At 44.7% G+C, this 17,720-nt stretch overlaps 1 protein-coding gene and 1 pseudogene across 3 annotated transcripts in view; one reads left to right on the forward strand and one right to left on the reverse strand.

The window, feature by feature from the left end:
* Window positions 1–17,720, reverse strand: part of plcg2 (phospholipase C, gamma 2) — a 262,650-nt gene that overhangs the window by 93,999 nt on the left and 150,931 nt on the right. The gene's annotated exons all lie outside the window — the stretch shown is intronic.
* LOC144493284 (U2 spliceosomal RNA) lies at window positions 4,589–4,766 on the forward strand (annotated as a pseudogene).

The raw sequence follows: 17,720 nt of genomic DNA on the forward strand, positions 1-17,720 counted from the left end.
ACTTGGTCATCCTGAACATTGCACGCAGTTTCTTTCTATTCTCCTCCTGGAAATCAACCCAACTGACATGTTCTGGCTTGCAGCCAGTTGGGAAATACAGACCACAACCCCACATAAAAGAGAGCCTGCAGCTACCAGTGGAGGTTGGATCAAACCCCAAAGGGCGGTTCACTCCCCAACACCGTTCGGATTTTAGAGATTACACCAAACCGTTGCACGATTGCAAGCCTTGTTCGACCGCAGTTTCTTTCTTCTCAGTCTTGACTTATTTCTTTGTTTTGTACAATAAAATAATTTTCATAAAGGCAGCACAGTGGCACAGTGGTTAGCACTGCTGCCTCACAGAGCCAGGGACCCAGGTTCGATTCCCAGCTTGGGTCACTGTCTGTGTGGAGTCTGCACATTCTTCCCGTGTCTGCGTGGGTTTCCTCCGGGTGCTCCGGTTTCCTCCCACAGTCCAAAGATGCGTGTGTTAGGTTGATTTGCCATGCTAAATTGACTGTAGTTTCAGGGGGATTAGCTAGGTAAATACATGAGGTCACGGGAATAGGGTGGGATTGTTGTCGGTGCAGTCTCGATGGGCCGAATGTCCTCCTTCTGTACTGTAGGGATTCAATGGTTCTACGCAAAGAGTTGTAATTAAAAAGCATCTTTCGTGACCACAGGAGGTCCCAATGCACTTTACAATCAATGAAATATTTTTGAAGCATTGTAGGAAATGGGACAGCCATTTGAACATTGAAACAAGCTCCCACAAACAGTAATGTGATAATGATCAGATAATCTATTCTTGTGATGTTGATTGAGGGATAAATATTGGCTACTGCCAATAACTCTCCTTCTCTTCAAAATCGTGGCCACGGGATCTTTTGCATTCACCTGAGAGGGCAGACAAGGCTTCCGTTTAATGTCTTATCCGAAAGACAGCGCCTGTAACTCTGCAGCACTCCTTCGGTAGTGTCAGTACTGATTTTTGTGCACAAATCTCTGGAGTGGGATTTGAACCCACAACCTTCTGTCTCAACGGCAAAAGTAAATTTGACTTGTCGGGGTGGATTTTCCCGTTCCGCCGCCATGGGAATCGTAGCAGACCAGGGGCGGACCATGGAAAGGTTCGTTGAGTTCGGGTGGGATTTTCCGGTTTCGGGGCGAGCGCGGTCGGAAAATCCCACCCATCGCCTGAAAGTAAATCCGCAATTTTGACTGTTCTGCTTCTTTGTTCCTGTTATACCTTTATCTCCCCTTCCTTTCTTTCCCCTCCTTTACATCCTTTGCTTTTTTGATGAATTTTGGTTCAAGGAATAGCCTACTCTGAACACCCGGGCAACTTAGCTGCACCAGATGTAATGTCTATTGGAGCAAAAGTTTTCTAAATTATGGTGATGATAACAAATTCTGGTGACCAAAGAAGCAGAACACTCAGTTGCTCACTTTCTGAGCTTCATATATATTGCATAATAGAAAGATGTTCAGTGTTCCTGTCAAATGCAGTTGATTCTGCAGTGGTTGGTGTTTAGTGTTTTGGGACATAAATGTGGCAATGGTTGTTGTAAAATTTTTACCCAGGCAACTGCGTGCCTTTAGAAAGAACACTCAGTTCAAGAATATTTGTAGAAAGGGAAGTAAAATACCTGTGTAGACTTGAACCTATTGCTGAACTTACCATGGCCTGAATTTGACATGTGGGGCGTGCCCGGAGTTAGCTCGGGTGGGACTGGATGCGAGATCGTGTTGTTGATGTGTTATTTACAATGGCTGGCCAATTAATGACCATCCAGCATCAAATGCACCCAGTGAAAGGCTCAGCACTGCTGGGGAGGGCAGGTGGTGAGAAAGGGGAGGGTGTGGGCTGGCTGTTCCAATGTGTTCCCTCAGGGGAACAGTGCTGCGGAACGGTCTGAGAGAGCTGCAAACTGCCAGGAGTGTCTAGGCCGCACAGTCAGACACAGACCTCAGTCCCCAGAGACATTTGTTAACTTTATTTGAGCCCTGACCTTTTATGCTGCCTCACAGCGGCAGGAACCCGGGTTCATTTCTGGCCTCGGGTTGCTGTCTGCGTGGAGTTTGCACGTTCTCCACGTGTCTGCGTGTGTTTCCTCCGGGTGCTCCGGTTTCCTCCCACAACCCTAAGATGTGTTGATTAGGTGGATTGGCCATGCTAAATTGCCCCTTAGTATCAGAGGGATTGAAGTTAAAGTTTATTTATTAGTCACAAGTAAGGCTTACATTAACACTGCAATGAAGTTACTGTGAAATTCCCCGAGTCACCACAGTCCGGCGCCTCTTCAGGCCAATGCATCTAACCAGCATGTCTTTTCAGAATGTGGGAGGAAACCCACGCAGACACAGGGAGAAAGTGCAAACTCCACACAGGCAGTGACCCAAGCCGGGAATCGAACCCAGGTCCCTGGCACTGTGAAGAAGCAATGCTAACCACTGTATAAATAGGTGGGGTTACGGGGATGGGTGGGATTGTGGTCGGTGCAGACTCGATGGGCTGAATGGCCTCCTTCTGCAGTACAAGGATTCCATGATTCTATGAATCGAGGATGCAGCTTAAACGTAAAGGCCACCTGGCAGGCGGGCAACGTAAAAACCCAGTCAATTGGGGTTTAACAAATTTAAACTGGCTTCTTGATTGTCAGCGGGTACGCTTCTGACACGCATGTGCGCATGCCCACTGACCAAAATATCATGCGAGGGCGCAATGACATTGGGACATGCTCCTGATGTTTCTCACACAATTTTACACACTTCCAGGTCGAGCATGCACTCAATCTTTACACAGATAATTCTGGCCCATGTTTAGAGTGTTACTTGTGAAATATTTCACTCTACGGATTATCTTTAACATTTTTTAATCTTCTGTTAGTCCACACTTCTTGCCTGCACTACCTGACTTTTTATTTGCACAACACCAGCGTAGATTTTGTGCAGTAGTTTGAATTAGATGCTAGCAACTCAGCAGCCACTTCACATCTCCCCCAGTTTTTATTTAATTGACTTTGATGGAAGTAAAAAGAATGCCCCACTCGCTGGATTCATCAGAACTGTTCAGACGACTCGGCTGAGGAGTATTCCTTTTTATCTTTAGCTTCTAACTGTTTTTTATCAAAGAAAGACTCAATATCATTTGAAGAAAAGCAACAGGCAAATTCTGAAAGCAAAAGGAAAATTCCCTATTGGGTGGTTTTGGAAGAAAGCTTTGTGTGAAAGGCAAAAATATTGAGCATTCACACCTATTATGGCTTTGAGTTTGAGTTCTATAAGCTGTGGAGAGTGAGGGAAAGAGGTGGACTAGCTTCTGAGAGGGAGAGAGAGACTGGTGTCAGAAGAGGAGCGAGAGTCAAAGATGTAAAAAAGAGAGGAGAGATAGAGCAGGAGAAAGAGTGAGATATTTATGAGAAGGTAGAACAAAGAACAAAGAACAGTGCAGCACAGGAAACAGGCCCTTCGGCCCTCCAAGCCTGTGCCGCTCCTTGGTCCAACTAGACCAATCGTTTGTATCCCTCCATTCCCAGGCTGCTCATGTGACTATCCAGGTAAGTCTTAAACGATGTCAGCGTGTCTGCCTCCACCACCCTACTTGGCAGCGCATTCCAGGCCCCCTCTGTGTAAAAACATCCCTCTAATATCTGAGTTATACTTCGCCCCTCTCACCTTGAGCCCGTGACCCCTCGTGATTGTCACTTCTGATCTGGGAAAAAGCTTCCCACCATTCACCCTATCTATCCCCTTCATAATCTTGTACACCTGTATTAGGTCTCCCCTCATTCTCCGTCTTTCCAGGGAGAACAACCCCAGTTTACCCAATCTCTCCTCATAGCTAAGACCCTCCATACCAGGCAACATCCTGGTAAACCAAGATGGAAGAGACTGTAGTTGAATGTGAAGAGCAATCATGATCAGGAAGAGAGAGATGGTGTTTTAAAAGTTTAATTATTATTGTCACAAGTAGGCTTACATTAACACGGCAATGAAGTTACTGTGAAAATCCTAGTTGCCACACTCTGGCACCTGTTCGGGGACATTGAGGGTGTATTTAGCATGGCCAGTACACCTAACCTGCACATCTTTCAGACTGTGGGAGGAAATCGGTGCACCCGGAGGAAACCCTCGCAGACACGAGGAGAATGTGCAGACTCCACACAGACAGTGACCCGAGGCTGGAATCGAACCTGGGTCCCTGGGGCTGTGCATCAGCAGTGCTAACCACTGTGCCACCGTGCCGCCCAATGGGGCAGGGGAGGCGGGGGGGGGGGGGTTGTAGGGAAAAAGAGGTTGTGGTCCATGGGAGAGAGTGGAACTGTGATGGGAATGGACAGAGAAGGTCAGTGGGGTTGGGAGTGTGGTCAGAGGGAGAGAGTACATGTGATTGCAGAGGGGGAGGAGAAATTTGTTAATCGGCTGGGGGAGGCAGAGGGCTCATGGTCAGGGCAATGGTGGAGGGAGATGGAAATGTCGGAAGACGAGGGGAGGGATCATGGAGGTGAGGGTGAGGTGGGGTGATGGTTGGCTGAGAATGGGTCGGGAAGAAATTGCTCTGGCCTAGTAGAAATCCTCCTGCTGCTCCTTGCAAATGTGTACATTCGCTTCTTGGCCTTTTGGCTAAGATCAAGTGTAGTTTTGTTGTCCTGCACTTGGTTGAAGCCATGGGGTTACACTGAGGCTTCATTTGAAGCAATTTTTTAAAGTGGCATCTAGGCCTTTTGGCTAGGATGCAAATGAGATTGGAGGAGGTGCAATGCCTGCTCCAATCAGCTTAGATCATGTAGATCAAGCCCAAGACAGGAAGTGGTGAGCCTGTCTTGTCAGCTTGGATCTGGAATGTCTCACCTGCTGAGACTTTGAATTGGACTTTGATTGGATTGAATTAGATATAAACAAAAAAAGGCTGTGTACATGTAAATGCCTTATGGATCCTGTCTTTCTTGCCTACTTTTATCTACAAAAGAATGGAGAAACCCAGCCAAAATGGGCCAATATTAAAAGGCATATAAAAGTGGAGGCAAACAGCATGTTTAAATGCTTTAACTGACCACCCCTCCTGCTGAGAGCCAGTTAATCACCCACCCATTAAACCAGGAAGTGAGTGGGTATTGGTCGAGTTTGATAATATTTAAAATTTCAAACTTCTAATCCCCAGCCGGCCCATCTATTGTTGGCGGTTAGAATTATCCACAGCACGTTGCTCTTCGCGTAACATCACTTCAACTTTCAGCTAATAACTTCCCCTATGGTGACAGTCAGAAAATGCCAATGCTCTTTGTTGCCAAGTGGGAAACAGTGGGAGTTTCTTTGAACTGCGACCAGGGAACTAAAACTGGTGGAAAAGTTTCCCCATTTATTGTCAAACCCGTAACAGTTTTCATTCCATTGGTTGATTACAATGGAATGGAAATCAATTGAGGATGGTGGGGAAGGATGCTGCAATGGGCATTCATCGAGGTTATCATTCAAGTGGTGAATATTATCCTGAGACATTATAACTTAAGAACATAGAACACTAAGGGAACAGTGAGAGATACAAAATGTAGGCAACTTCTATTATCACTCTCATTTGATATATTTTCACAACAACCAAGCTGCCCAGTTTTTGCTGCCATCGATTGCCATTTTATTGACGCACTCCTGGAATTTCCATGGGTTTCTCCCGCTGTAAATTAGGCTTCAGATTGATAGGAATCCTGGATAAACATTGCCAGTGGCTATTTCTCCAGGGTTTTCCGCCAAGGTTACAGCAGGAGACTGGACTGCCATGGATCTGTGAGGATACCAGGAAAGAAATGAGTTAAAATTAAACCTGTTTTGTGAGACCTGCAAAGATTGTCCACAGATTGGTTACTTTTTGTTTCATTGATTAATTTTAAAAAACATTGTAAGAAAATCCAGTAACCCTGGGGGTTCTATGCAAAAGAGGTTGTGTGTGCTACAATGAAGTGTATTTACGCGCAGCCCTGCAACAATGCAAATGTATTCACACACATGGAAGTTGGTTCTTTTTTCTCATCCAATAATGGTCAACATTTTACCTCTGTGCAAATTACATGGAAATTTTTAGAACAAATTTGGGAGAGCTGGAATCAAAACAAAGAACAAAGAACAATACAGTACAGGAACAGGCCCTTTGGCCCTCCAAGCCCGTGCCGCTCCCTGGTCCAAACTAGACTATTCTTTTGTATCCCTCCATTCCCACTCCATTCACATGACTATCTAGATAAGTCTTAAATGTTCCCAGTGTGCCCGCCTCCACCACCTTGCCTGGCAGCGCATTCCAGGCCCCCACCACCCTCTGTGTAAAATATGTCCTTCTGATATCTGTGTTAAACTTACCCCCCCTTCACCTTGAACCTATGACCCCTCGTGAACGTCACCACCGACCTGGGGAAAAGCTTCCCACCGTTCACCCTATCTATGCCTTTCACAATTTTATACACCTCTATTAAGTCTCCCCTCATCCTCCGTCTTTCCAGGGAGAACAACCCCAGTTTACCCAATCTCTCCTCATAACTAAGCCCCTCCATACCAGGCAACATCCTGGTAAACCTCCTCTGTACTCTCTCCAAAGCCTCCACGTCCTTCTGGTAGTGTGGCGACCAGAACTGGACGCAGTATTCCAAATGCGGCCGAACCAACGTTCTATACATCTGCAACATCAGACCCCAACTTTTATACTCTATGCCCCGTCCTATAAAGGCAAGCATGCCATATGCCTTCTTCACCACCTTCTCCACCTGTGACGTCACCTCCAAGGATCTGTGGACTTGCACACCCAGGTCCCTCTGCGTATCTACACCCTTTATGGTTCTGCCATTTATCGTATAGCTCCTCCCTACATTATTTCTACCAAAATGCATCACTTTGCATTTATCAGGATTGAACTCCATCTGCCATTTCTTTGCCCAAATTTCCAGCCTATCTATATCCTTCTGTAGCTTCTGACAATGCTCCTCACTATCTGCAAGTCCTACCAATTTTGTGTCGTCCGCAAACTTACTGATCACCCCAGTTACACCTTCTTCCAGATCGTTTATATAAATCACAAACAGCAGAGGTCCCAATACAGAGCCCTGCGGAACACCACTAGTCACAGACCTGTGGAGTCAGAATTAGTATTGTGCTGTAACAAATCTTCTGGCATTACAAAGGGAGCAGCACACTTTAACCTCTGCAGTCTGGAACATCAGAAGCACGAGGGGCAGCATTTTCCCTCCCTTCCTGCAGGGCGGGTCATCCAGTCCCGCCGTAGGTGACTCCCTGCGGTGGGTTCTCCAGCTGCTGGATGGGACAGGCCACACAAAACACCATAGACATCAATGGGACTGAAAGATCGTGGCAGCGGCCAATGGCAGGCTGCTTCTGCTACCGGAAAACACACCATGCGGGGTTGGGGAGTGGGGTGTGCGGCCGGGGGCGTGCGGGTGGGGGGAGGGCAGAAAATCCCATCCTCGGTGTCTGGAAAGTTTTTGAGTAAACCCAAGTATTCCCTTAACGTCATTCGCATCATTTTAGTCCAATACTTTGGGAGCAAAAACAAGGAAGATGTGGGTGGGATTTTCTGGCTGTGCTCGGAAAATCCCACCCGAGGTCAATGAACCTTTGCATGGTCCTGTTCCACCCGCTATGATTCCCATGGCGGGAGGGATGGGAAAATTCCACCAATGATATTTGGATAGGTACAACAAATTTTATCACTGTTTTACATCTCAGGTAAACATTCATATCTATGGATTCATGGATTCACACGCTACTGGTTCGACGTTCAAACATCATTCTTTAATTCAGAAAACTACCCTTTCTGTTCCCACAACCTTGCAAAATATTTTCCTGCAAGTATTTAGATACAAAAGTCTGAGAACACGTGCCAACCGACTCAAGGGCAGATTCTTCCTGGCTGCCATCAGACTTTTGAATGGCCCTACCTTAAGTTAAATTGGTCTTTCTATTCATCCTACCTGTAACTTCAACACTATATTCTGCACCCTCTCCTTTCCTTCTCCCCTATGTGCTCTATGGATGGTATGTTTTTGTCTGTATAGCACGCAAGAAACAATACTTTTTACTGTATCCCAGTACATGTGACAATAATAAATCAAATCAAATCAAAAGGTAACCATAACATCGCACCCAAAAATACGGAAATTGACTCATTTCTCTCAGTGCTGGAAATGGGAAGGAAATGTTAAAAGATACAAGAAGTCTGCCCTGATCCACTGCTCATGTTTTTCTAGAAGCAGCCACGAGGAAAGCCTCAAGCGTGGGTGGCACAGTGGTTAGCACTGCTACCTCACAACGCCAGGGACCCAGGCTCAATTCCTGGTTTGGGTCACTGTCCGTGTGGAGTTTGCACATTTTCCCCGTCTCTGCATGTGTTTCCTCCGGGTGCTCCGGGTTCCTCCCACAGTCCAAAGATGTGCGGGTTAGGTGGATTGGCCGTGCTAAATTGACCCTTAGTGTCAGGGGGACTAGCTAGGGTAGATGTATGGGGTTATGGAGATAGGGCCTGGGTGGAATTGTGGTTGGTGCAGACTCGATGGGCTGAATGGTCTCCTTCTGCACTGCAGGATTCTATGAAGGCCCAAGACTGCATGACCACCAGCCAATATTTTCTCTCTCCTTTTCCTCCAGGCAGAACCTTAATTTCAAATTAGCACTGAAAAGTTTGGGAGATCGTGTGAATGAATAGTTGGTGTGAGCCTGCATTATCATCTCCAGGTACCAGTACCTGGTGACATCAAGTTACTTACATTGTGAGACCACAAATAAATGAATTTCCAGCAATAGACCAGCTACACATGGATACTCTTCTCTCAAGAAATATACGTGGTCATCTCTTCTACATGCTTTTGTCATGTCGGCACTTGATTACTTCAGTGACCCCCACCCCCCACCCCCCTTGCCAACTGTCTTCTTTCAACACCATAAACTCCAGCTTGTCCAAACCAAATCTCACTTAACCATCACCCTTACCATTACTGACCTAACATCTTCCCCCAGTTCCAGAGTGCCTCAACTTTAAATCTCTGGTTCCTTAAATCCCTCCTTAAGTCCCTCCCTATCCCCAAAGTTTTCTCAATCGCTTTAGAAGGGTAAAGGATAACCATCTCGAGAAAAGCTTTGTGGGGCAATGAGGAAAGGCAGGGGATGGGACCAGTAGAGTTGCTCCAGTGGAGAGCTGGCACAGGCTCAATGGGCCGAATGGCCTCCTTCTCTGCTGTAACCAATCTATAATTCAATGAATTCTCCATTTATCCAATTCTGCTCCTTTGTAAAACAGTTGCCTCCGTTATCTGGCCATTGGTAAATTCATTTGCCCAAAGTGGCCATGTCACTCTCTGAAACTTCCTCCCTAAAACCTCCTGCATTTTGCTTCTCCTTTACACTCCTCCTTAAAACCTGCCCACCTGACCAAGCTTCTGATTACATCTGTCCTTCTTTGTCTTGTTTTTCCCATCCTTTATGATGTACTTTTGGATGTTTGTCTAGGATATTAACATTATGTAAATACAAGCCATACCAGCTAGAGGGGAACCTATTCATTACTGACTTTGTGAAAGGCTTTCCCTTATTTCCCTGATTTGGTTGAAAGTGATGTAGCTGATTTTCATTTGTAATCCTACTTTGTTTAAATTTTAAGTAGTGCTTCCTTGTATTTTGATAACATGAAGTGGATCAGTCATTTGATCACAAGACTAGTGATCTTGTTGTCAATTTTGACATGATACATGGGGCGGCACGGTGGCAGAGTGGGGTTAGCACTGCTGCCTCACAGCTCCAAAGACCTGGGTTCGATTCCTGGCTTGACTCACTGTCTGTGTGGAGTTTGCACGTTCTCCCCATGTCTGCGTGGGTTTCCTCCGGGTGCTCCGGCTTCTCCCACAGTCCAAAGATGTGTGGGTTAGGTTGATTGGCCATGCTAAATTCCCCCTTGGTGTCCTGGGATGTATAGGTTAGAGGGATTAGTGGGGTAAATGTGTGGGGTTGTGGGGATGAGGCCTGGGTGGGATTGTTGTCCGTGCAATCTCGATGGGCTGAACGGCCTCCTTCTGCACTGTAGCGTTTCTGTGACTTCTACTCAATCTTTTATACCTCTGAAGTAAGTTAAATGATTTTCAACCTGCAGAAAGAGATTGGGACCTAACACGTAAATCCCATTAATGTGCGTACAGAAATCTTTCAAGAATAAGTCAAGAAGACTGTTACAAATGCAAATAGACGTAAAAACGCCATCTGGTTCACTAACGTCCTTCAGGGAAGGAAATCTGCTGTCCTTACCTGGTCTGGCATACACGTGATTCCAAAGCAACAGCAGTGAGGTTGACTCGCAAATAGTTTCATGGTCATCATTAGACTTTTAATTCCAGATTTTAATTGAATTCAGATTTCACCATCTGCCGTGGTGGGATTTGAACCCGGATCCCCGGGATGTTGCCTGGGGTCTCTGCATTACTAGTCCAGTGACAATACCACGAGGCAACCTGATGCTTATGAACAGCCTTTACCAATGTGGCATTTGATGCATTTCCATCACAGAATGAACAAGAATAAAACATCCACCGTAAATGTGATACCAGGCTGCTGTTTGCACGATTGAATTTCTAGGCCAACAGTTTTTTTAACAAGACTGCATTCTAGAACAGAGCTAAAACTTTTATCTTGAGATCAGGAAATGGTGGAAAATCGTGCCTAGAACAAAACTTCAAAGGCTCCACGTGAAACGAAAATATAATTTGAAAAATAGTAGCTGGGAAAAGTCAAATTCTGTCCTCCCTCTCCGCAGTCTGGGGATTGTGCAACTGTGGCTTTACACCATAGAGGGAGCCAGAGAGTCAGTGCAGTACAGGCTGTACAGTGGAAGTCAAAGCAGAGTTGAGATCTGTTGCTCATTAAAAGCCAGGTTTCTGCATATTTGCTGGTCTCTGGAACCAATTAATTTTCTGGGAAGGATGTTCCAAGGTTTCTCGTCATTCCGAAAAACACCAACAAAAAGTAGATTTTTGCCAAAACTAGCTAGGGGTTAAGTGAGGACAGGACAGGGCAGAAAGGTGGATTCAGGATTCCCACTCAGAAGGTTTTGGACTGAACAATTGACTTTTATCAGTGTGGCAGATAGGCATTTCTAATGCACCAGCAAACCTCCTGTGCCATTACCTGTATGTAGAACAAGATGTGGAAGGCAGTTTTGAGCTTAGAATTTCCTCCTCACTCTTAGCCAGAGGCCTGTGTAATCTGGGCACTTACCCATTAAGAGTTAAGATCAGCAAATTTTGAGGTAATTGCTCGACTACAACACGCCCAAGTTTCCTCAATCTTTTACAATCATCCTTCAAACCTTCTGCCTGACCAAATCTTCACCCACAAAACTAGCCATGCCTCCCCCCCCCCCCAAGTAACACATATGAATATCCTCCAGTTGTGCTTGTGGGTTTAACTCGTGAACAGGTCTCATGGGCAGCAGGGTATTAAAATCATGCGTCAGTACAATGGCAAAAGGCAAGTTAAATTAGAATTTGAAAAATGACTAGGCTGATTCCTGGGATGGCAGGTCTGTCTTACGAGGAGAGACTAATTCGGTTAGGATTATATTCACTCGAGTTTAGAAGAATGAGAGCGGATCTTATAGACACTTATAAAATTCTAACAGGGTTAGACAGCCTAGATTCAGAATTAATCTTCCCAATGGTGAGGGAGTCCAGAACTAGGGGTTATAGTTTGAGGGTAAGGGGTAAACCTTTTAGAACTGAGGTGAGGAGAAATTTCTTCAGCCAGAGGGTTGTGAATACGTGGAATTCACTATGTAATTGAGGCCAAAACGTCTGATTTCAAGAAGAAATTAGATATAGCTCTTGGGGCTAAAGGGATCAAGGGATATGGGGAAAAGTGGGGGGGGTTCAGGATATTGAATTCGATGATCAGCCATGATCAAAATGAATGGCGAACAGGCTCGAAGGGCTGAATGGCCTACTCTTGCTTCTAGTTTCTATGATTCTCTGACTCTGATTGTGGGTTCTGAAAGATGCTTATTTAAGGGCGGCACGGTGGCACAGTGGTTAGCACTGCTGCCTCACAGCGACAGGCACCTGGGTTCATTTCCCGGCTAGGGTCACTGTCTGTGTGGAGTTTGCACATTCTCCCTGTGTCTGCGTGGGTTTCCTCCGGGCGCTCCGGTTTCCTCCCATAGTCCAAAGATGTGCAGGTTAGATGGATTGGCTATGCAAAATTGCCCCTGAATGTTAGGGGGACTGGCTAGGGTGAGTGCATGGGGTTGTGAGGATAGGGCCTGGGTGGGATTGTAGTCGGTGCGGACTCGATGGGCCAAATGGCCTCCTTCTGTACTGTAGGATCCTATGAGGTGAATGAAGGGGAAACAATTATCAATCTTAAGGGTCAAAAGACTGGTATCTCCAGGGTCACTGATTATTTCCACTGGTTTATGCCCATGTTAACTTCAGGTTTATGCTAATGAGATGGGGAGGATAACTGCATGAAACTGTTTGGCATCAGCAAAATGGGTGCAGCTAGGAAAAGGTGGAAGGACAAGAATTTTAGCTTTAATTCTTACGCCCACTCGACTGACGACAAAACAATAGACAAATCTCAGTCATGTCTGCCTCGAAAGATACACATTAACTATCCTTTCACAATCAGTTTTTCATGGTCCTGCTCTTGCTTTTGAAGTTTCCAGACTTGATTAAAAGCCAGACTATGCAATTCATGATTGGGCGGATGGAAAACCAATGACCAGGTCACTAAATAGTGACTTTCCAAGAAATCCCTGCCAATAGTGCAAGTCGCCCACTGGTGCTAAACACAGTATTGCCAGGCCCATCCATGTATTTCTGCTTCTCTCCATACTGAGTGACAGCAGAAAAATGAACTATTTCAGGGTTTTGCTTCATACTTTGGAGGGTGTGGTTTGGGGGGATGGTGGGTAGTCAAGAAGCATATTTGCTGAATTTTACATTGGTAGGGTGCTGCAGAGTCTGTGATTTGTCAACATCTCCCCAGGTTCAGGCATAAGATGATCCAAGATTTTACCTTTCCATGAAACACATACTACTGGAAAGATGTTCTGAATTTGAATATCCCCTCAGAAATTGATATCCCTTCACCAGATTCCCTTTACTTACAAACTCTATTCCACTCCAAGGAATGGAATACAGGAGTTGGGACGTCTTGTTGAAGTTGTACAAGACATTGGTACGGCCACACTTGGAATACTATGCACAGTTCTGTTCACCCTATTATATAAAGGATATTATTAAACTGGAAAGCGTGCAGAAAAGGTGTACGAGGATGCTAGCGGGGCTTGATTATTTGAGTTATTTGGAGAGGCTGGATAGACTGGGACTCTTTTCCCTGGAGTGTAGGAGGCTGAGGGGTGATCTTGTAGAGGTCTATAAAACAATGAGGGGCATAGATCAGCTAGATAGTCAACATCTTTTCCCAAAGATAGGGGAGTCTAAAACTAGAGGGCATAGGTTTAAGGTGAGAGGGGAGAGATACAAAAGGATCCAGAGAGGCAATTTTTTCACACAGAGGGTGGTGAGTGTCTGGAACAAGTTGCCAGAGGGAGTAGTAGTAGAGGCAGGTATAATTTTGTCTTTTAAAAAGCATTTAGACAGTTACACGGTTAAGATGGGTATCGAGGGATATGGGCCAAATGTGGGCAATTGGGACTAGTGTAGTGGTTAAAAAAAAGGGCAGCATGGACAAGTTGGGCCAATGGGGCTGTTTCCATGCTGTAAATCTCTATGACTCTATGAGTGTTTCAGGTACAAAGTCAGAATCCAGAGTGTCAGTGGACTCATATTTATAAACAGGTGAGGCTCCCTGATTGTGCAGGAACTATGACCTCAATCAGGGAGCTCATACTCCAAGAGGTCCACCTCATGAGCCTCATTGAAGTCATTACACCACGTGTATTGATAAGTAATACACACAGGGAGAACACCAGCTAAGAACACCAGCTAAGCAGCCCATGGTCCATCTGTACTTGACTCTAAAACCTTTCGATTTTTCTCAGCATATTAGGCTTCTGCATTTTATATATTTGTGCACACCCAGCTGGTCTGCCAAATCTGCAAAGCATAGGATTCAAATGCAAATTAACTCCCCTGTCCTTTATGTGGGGGAAGGGAAGTTATTATTTCCATTTTAAATGATGTAAGCTGAGGCAAATACTTTTTTGGTAGTATAGAACTTCATTATTGCGGAGAAAAGACATGTTGTCAAAGCTTTTCATGGTGACACAGTAGTTAGCACTGCTGCCTCACAGCACCAGAGACCTGGGTTTGCTTCCTGGCTTGGGTCACTGTCTGTGTCGAGTTTGAACGTTCTCCCCGTGTCTGCGTGGGTTTCCTCTGGGTGCTCCGGTTTCCTCCCACAGTCCGAAAGACATGCTAGTTCAATGCATTGGCCATGCTAAATTCTCACTCAGTGTACCCGAACAGGCGCTGGAGTGTGGCGACTAGGGGATTTTCACAGTAACTTCATTGCAGTGTTAATGTAAGCCTACTTGTGACACTAATGAAAAAAAAACTTTTCATTTTGCACTCATTAGGACAATCACAAGAATACCAATGTCAGGGTAAACAACAACTATGACTTGACTTGATTTGATTTATTATTGTCACAAGTATTAGTATACAGTGAAAAGTATTATTTCTTGCGCACTATTCAGACAAAGCATACCGTTCATAGAGAAGGAAATGAGAGAGTGCAGAATGAGATTTGTTGGCAACTGGACACTGATTGGTAGAGGCTTTACCATGCCAACTGGTGCATTCTTCATGGCAACACCTCTCCCAATCAGAACCCACTTGCCAACCAGCTCTCGTCTCATATAGTATAAAGTTGCTGTTTCCCCTTACATTGATACTCTTGTGATTGTCCTGATGAGTGCAAGATAAAAAGCTTCCATAAAATGCCTTTTTCAGCAATAATTTGGGAAATTAACCTGAAGGTAAAACATTGCAAAGCAACAGTTTTCAAAGCTCAGTGTAACACTGTGGAACAAAAGATTGATGCATTCTGACAGTACTTAGGGTTTAACTTTTTAAGTCAGATCACTCTCCTTTAACATCAATGTTGTTTTTGAATCAATTCCAACAGATCAATGGGATTTTATTGTTGGATTGTTACAGCTACTTTAATGCCCCAATTTTCAGTCCAGTTAACAAAATATCTTTTGAGGAACTCAAATATGTTTGTTCAATGCCAAATAAGATCCACGCGACACAATGCTTAAAGTTCAAGTTCAGGACTTGCTTCATCATAATGTCCATGATGTGGAGATGCCGGCGTTGGACTGGGGTGGGCACAGTAAGAAGTCTCACAACATCAGGTGAGTCATCAGGTGAGTCCCCACTCACCTGAGGAAGGAGCAGCGCTCCGAAAGTTCGTGATTCCAAATAAACCTGTTGAATTTTAACCTGGTGTTGTGAGACTTCTTACTGTGCTCATAGTGTCCAAATGTCAACCCTATCTTTCATAGGATCATAGAACCTACAGTGCAGAAGGAAGTCATTTGGCTGATCATCAAATTCAATATCCTGATCTCTCCTTCCCTCCATAGCCCCAAGAGCTATATCCAAATTCTTCTTGAAATCAGACAATATTTTGGCCTCAACTACTTTCTGTGGTAGTGAATTCCACACATTCACCAATTTCTGGGTGAAGTAATTTTTCCTCACCTCAGTTCTAAAATATTTACCCCTTATCCTTAAACTATGACCCCTAGTTCTGGACCCCCACCCCCCACCCCCTACCCCCACCCTCCCAATTGGGAACATGCTTTCTGAATCTACCCTGTCTAACCCTGTTAGAATTTTAGAGGTTTCCATGAGATCCCCTCTCACTCTTCTAAACTCAAGTGAAGATAACCCTAATTGACTTAATCTCTCCTCATATGACAGACCTGCCATCCCAGGAATCAGCCTGGTAAACCTTCGCTGTACTCCCTTTATAGCTAGGACATCTTTCCTCAGATAAGGACACCAAAACTGCACACAATACTCCAGGTGTGGCCTCACCAACATCCTATACAATTGCAGCAAAACATCCCTATCCCTACACTCAAATCATAACCGTAGCATAAAAGGTAAATGACGTTGAATATAAAATAAAGAATAAAATAGTGGACAGTGTGCTTTAACAGCGAGTAGTCATAGTGATAGTGTAGGGTGACAGATAGCAACCAGTTAGGGTTTGAAAGGATTTTCCCTGTTCTCTTTTATTAATTGATGGGATGTGTGCATCGCTAGCTTGTCACTGGTCCATCACTGTACAACTGAGTGGCTTGCTAGTCTGTGCCAGTTAAGAGTCAACCACATTGCTGTGGTTCTGAAGCCACAAGTAGGTCAGACCAGGTAAGGGCAGCAGCTTCACTTCCTTGAGGGCATTAGTCAACCAGGTCGGGGTTTTTTTTTAACAATAATCCAATTGCTTCACAGCTTTGTTTATCCAAATCTAGATTTATTTATTTGGCCAAGTTTAAACTTCTCAGCTGCTGTGATGGGATTTGAACTCACCACTCTGGATTATTGGTCTGGGCCTCTGGATTATTAACATAATCACTATGCTACGGTACTCCATGTTGGGACTTGATGAACTAATAATAATAAGCAAGCTAAACTGAAGCATCTGGTCAGAACAAATCAGACAAAATATTACAGTTTGTGGGCTTGATATATCTTCCCGACTGGAACACGAGGAGTTCTACATGAATTGCACCACAACCTCCCCCCCCATCTCACCCCCCCTCCCCCCCAACACCACCCCCCACTATAGTTAAGGCAAAAGCTCCAAAGGCAGCAAACATGTACATGCCAGCCTCCCAGATTGAATGTGAGTGTTATTAACACTGCATACCATGCACACCACCAAAATGCATGGTTTGACCTCACGCGCACACACACAAAGGGATGAGTTCTGAAAGGGTTTTCTCTGTTTTATATTTATAATGTGGTATTTTTATAAGGTTGCTAACTCCAAAGACTTGTGTTTTACGAGAGTTGAAGTGCCTTCTGATCACTCTAACTCTCCTTGTGTGTTTCGCAATTGTATGTGGAAGGATTATTCTTTGTCCAGTTGGAGGCACCTGGAATGCAACTGTTCAGTCTTTCTGTGCTTGATTATGCGTGTCTGTTGACATTTATGCTATTAGTCAAACCAGGGCATGGTTACAAAAAACAAACTAAAAGTAAGCTGGAAGCTTGAGACTTGCTGTGGACCATTTTAAAAGCGTTGTAAATAAATCTCCTTTTCAGAAACTGACACTGGAATTTTCCCGCCCCGCCCGCCACGGAATCAGAGCAGGGGAACGGTGGATAATGGAAATGTCCCTTGACCTCATATGGGATTTTCTGGTCTCAGGTAAAATTGTGCCCTGAGATTGGTATATCTCTGAGGCATATAATACAGCAGCATTCTGGTCTGTCTTTGTAGATACAATTGTTTCTGGACTAATGGAAACTATTATCAAATGATCTAAAGATTAAGCCTACCAGCCCGGGACAAAACCTGCAAAGTAACCGCTATAAAATAGTCATGTTCCACATAGAATGTCTTCCAAATTCCATCGTACAAAGAGAAGTGTTGCAATTTATTGCTAAAATTTAATAAAATTTGCGGTGTTGAGCCAAAGTGCATTGTTAAGTCTGGGCGGCCTTTGCTGTATACCAAACAGTGCTTTGTCAATAAACCTAACATGACACATG

This window comes from Mustelus asterias, chromosome 4 (genome assembly GCF_964213995.1).
Source record: "Mustelus asterias chromosome 4, sMusAst1.hap1.1, whole genome shotgun sequence".
In the NCBI taxonomy this organism is placed as follows: Eukaryota; Metazoa; Chordata; class Chondrichthyes; order Carcharhiniformes; family Triakidae; genus Mustelus; species Mustelus asterias.